Below are 4,956 nucleotides of genomic sequence, written 5' to 3'. Positions count from 1 at the left end.
ATTTTAATTTAAATATTAATAATACTAATATAAATAATATAAATACTAATACTAATTTAAATAATATAAATATAAATTTAAGTAATATAAATTTAAATCTACCACTCTTCACCGTAACAAAATCACTCAACAATAAAACCTACACACACTCAAACTACAAATTAAAAAAGATGATTATAATGGCAGATTTTATAGGTTAATTCAGGAGTATTATTTTAAGTTGGTTGGAAAGGTTTGGATGGTGGAGAATGTTAAAGGGTTGGTTAATTTTAATAGTAATCTTAATAATAATACTACTAATAATATTATAAATAATAATTTAAATACTATAAATTGTGGATTTAGTATTGTTAGAATTAATTTAAATACTAAAGAAACTGTTTTAGATAATCTTTTAAATTTAGATAATTTAAATAATACTAATATTAATAATACTGTAAATACTAATATTATTAATAATTTAGATAATACTAATAAAAATTTAGATAATATTAATAACTTAAGTAGTATAGATAATAATTTAAATATTAATAATAAAAGTAATAAAAATTTAGATAATACTAATAATACTATTATAACTATAAAAAAAAATAAAAATAAAAAATAAATTAAATATTAAAAATTTAAAAAAAAATAATAAAATAGAAATAATATCAAAAAATAATACTAATAGTACTAATACTAATAATATAAATACTAATATAAAAGATAAATTTACTATTGAACTTATACAAAAAATAGAATCAGATCCAGAAGTAATTGAAGATAAATATTTTGAAAATAGTTCTTATTATGATGATTTTATTAACAATATTAGTAATTATAATACTAATACTAATAATATAGATAATAATATTAATTATAAAGATAATAATACTAATTATAAAAGATTAAAAAGAATTTTTATAAAAAAAAATAATTTAAATATTAATAAAAATTTAAATAATTTAAGTAGTATAGATAATTTAATTAATAATATTAATACTAATATTAATATTATAGATGATAATAATAATTTAGATAAAAATTTAACACCATTTGATATTCAAACAGGTTCTTATAAAAATATTTCATTATTAAAAAATAATCTTAAAAATATAAAAACAAGAATTTCATCTCTTAAACCAGAACAGCCATTTTCTACTATTAATACTAATAATACCAACAATACTAGTAATGCTAATAATAATACCAACAATACTAATAATACTAATAATTCGAATATTATTAATAATATAGAATCACTCATAGAAAATTCTAAAAATATACACAACTCTACGATGACAAACTCGATAAACTGAATGATATGGTTGTTGATAGTGTTCAGTTGGTGGATGTTTTAAGTAAAAAAGGGTGTAAAGAGGTTGAAGAAAAGACTGATTTTCTTGATATGACTAGATTTTAATTTTAGTAATATTAATATCAATAAAATATATTTTAATTAGTTATAAAATAATATATCTATATTTATAAATAGTATTTAATTTATATTTATAATAGTATTTTAATTATAATAAAAATTTTATTTTCTTTTTCTTAAATTACCACATTTTAAACATTTAATATTAATAAAATTATTATTATCTAAATATAAATTATCTAAATTATTAGTATTTAAATTATTATTATTAATATTAGCATTTAAATTAGTATTATTAATATTTAAAGTAGTTGAGTTAAATCTTAAATAAATTAAACATATTTTACATATTTCTTTCTTTATTGTTGGTATTGGTGTATGTGATTTATTAGAGAGATGTTTTATTTTTTTAGAATATTTTTTTCAATTTTTAAAAAATATTAAAATTTTTATTTGAATTAGTATTATTAGTAATATTAGTATTAGTATTTAAATTATTAATAGTATTAGTATTAATAATAGTATTTTTATTTAAATTAAAATTAAAAATTAATTCATCTGAAAGTTTTGATATTGCTTTAGATGAATTATGTAAATAATTTATTGAATCTAAACTAATTTTTTTAAATTTTTTATTTTTAGTTTTTAATTTTTTTTTAGACATTTAAAAATTATTATTAGTATTATTTATATATTATTAGTATTATTATTATAAAAATATAAATTATTTTTTATTATTAGTATTATTAAATTAAAATATAAATATTAGTATTATAAAGTTTTATTAAATTATTATTATTAGTATTAAAATATTTATATATTATTAGTAGTATTATAGAATATTATTATTAATATTATAAAGTATTATTAAATTATATAAATTATTTAATATAAATTAAACTACAAAGTATTATTACTATAAATTATTATTTATAAAAAATAAAAAAAGGATTATCAAAAAATAAAAAAAAATTTAAAAGGAGTTAAAAAAATATCTTAAAAAAGGGGTAATAATATCACAATACTAATAAAAAAATTTTTTTTTATATATATTTTTATAAATAAAATATCAATACTAAAATAATAATAATATTAATACTAAATAAAAATATTAAAAATAATAAAATGCAATCACCCAACCTTCAATCACAAATATCTCTTCTAAACTATAACTTTGATATTATAAAACTTTATTCAACACCAACAGGTTATAAAGTAATATTAATTTATACTAAAAATATTATAAATACACCAACATTAGATTCTAGTAATACTAATACTACTAATAATACTAATAATATTAATAATACTAATAATACTAATAATATTAATAATACTAATAATACTAATATAAATAATACTAATATAAATGACTCGTATAGAAAAGTAGAAGGACAAACAATAATAGTTAAACAGTTTCCTTTCAGAATTCGAAACGTTGCAGGTGTTATTAAAAATAAGAATCTTATTATAAGTTTTGAAAAGGTTGGAGAATTTACCAATAATTTAGATATTAGTAATAATAATACTAATTTAACTAATAATTACTTAAATTATAATAAAGAATATTGGAGTAGTGTTGATAAAATAAGTGGTGAAGAGGAGGTTGAGATTATTTATAATGATAGGAAGTATGATTATAGTAGTTTTGATAAGGAGTGGATTGATAGGCAGTACAAATTTAGTATTGTATTTTAATATTATTAATATATTATTATTAATATTATAAGTAAATAAATTTAGTATTATATTAATAAATATTACTACTTTTAAATAAATAAAAATAAAATTTATAAATAAATATTACTTAATTGAATTAAATATTTAAAATATTTAAAAAAAAAAAAAAAAAAAAAAAAAAAAAAAATAAAAAAAAAAAAAAATAAAAAAAAAAAAAAAAAAATAAAAAAAAAAAAAAAAATAAAAAAATAAAAAAATAAAATATTTATAAGAATAAAATATTTTTTAATATTCAAAAAAAGGAGTATAATTTTAATAATATATCTGATAATAGGAGTAAATTAATTAATTATCACTTTACATTAATTAAAAAGTTATAATACTAATATCTATAATTTTATTTAATAATAATTTTTATATTTTTTTTTAAATAATTAATATAATAATTTTTAAATAATAATAGTTTTTATATAAATTTTTTTAATAATAAATTTTTTAAAATAATTTTTGTGTTCCTTTTTTAATCACTGTAATAATAAAAAAAGGATACAAAAAGAACACCATTATAAAACCATTTTATAAATAAAAACATATTTTAATAAATATTAAAAATATTAAAATAAAAAAAAAAAAAAAAAAAAAAAATATAAATAAAGAATTACAATTACAAATAATATGACTATACTGCAAACATCATTAGACATTTACTTATCATCAATCGGGTTCTGCATATTTCTAATGCCAAGAGCAGTGTACTCGTTGGGTGAGTTTAGATTTGTGGTATTTATGAGTGTGTTCTCGGTATTGTCTGTTGTGTCGTATTTTTCGGTGGGGTTTGGGCTTAATGTGTTAAAGTTGGATAGAGATAAAGAGATTATTAATAATAATAAAGAGAGTAATAAAGATATTAATAATAAAGAGAGTAATAAAGATAAAGATATTAATAATAGAGATAAAAATAAAAATATTAATAAAGATAAAATTAAAGAGAATGTTAAAGTTAAAAAGAATGTTGTTGAAGTTATGAGTGAAAAAAAATTAAAAGATGAGGAGAATTTTAGTAGTAATAAAAATTTAAATGCTATGAGAAAGAATAGTATAATATTCAAATCTAATAGTAATAATATTAGTAATAATACTAATAATACAAATACTAATGAATCAGATATAAAATATATTATTAATACTAATAATACTAATGTAAATAGTAATAATAGTAAATCACTGCTAAAAGTTTTATCAAAATCTTTATTCATTTTCTATAATGTTTTTGTTATTATTACCATGTTTTCATTCTCTATTTTAGTACTTTCTTCAGTAATTAATACACTGAATATTTTTTCTTTAAAACTTTTATCTCAGAGTAATAATATAAATAATACAAATACTATTAGTAGTAGTAATAATATAAATATAAATACTATTAGTAGTATTAATTTTATTAATATTATTAATAACTTTGCAAATAATTATAAAAATTTATATAAATTTTTATTATTCGGTGTTGTTGGTACTTTTATGATAATTTTAAGTCATAGAAGTTTGAGAAAAATAGTTTCTATTTTTTCTGTAGGTGTTGTTGTGGTTTTGGTTAGTGGACTTTTTATTGTTTTAGTTATTAAGAATAATTTAATTAACAAAAATTTTAAATATAATAATATTATTAGTAATAATTTAAGTACTGGTAGTAGTACTACTAATATTACTAATAATATAAATAGTAATATAAAAAATTTAAATAGTAAAAAAATGGTGATAAATTAAAAATATTCGAATCCATCCTCCTCATCCTATTCTCCCTATTCGGAAACCACGTCTGCTTCGAACGCTTTAAAACCTGCAAAACCCTCAACCCACCCCAAATCCTCCAAATCTCAACCCTATCCGTTTTCTTCTCCTCCGTCTCCAACATTATC

Source organism: Lepeophtheirus salmonis, unplaced genomic scaffold (genome assembly GCF_016086655.4).
Source record: "Lepeophtheirus salmonis unplaced genomic scaffold, UVic_Lsal_1.4 unplaced_contig_11520_pilon, whole genome shotgun sequence".
Taxonomy (NCBI): domain Eukaryota; kingdom Metazoa; phylum Arthropoda; class Copepoda; order Siphonostomatoida; family Caligidae; genus Lepeophtheirus; species Lepeophtheirus salmonis.
This window is presented reverse-complemented; position numbering follows the sequence as displayed.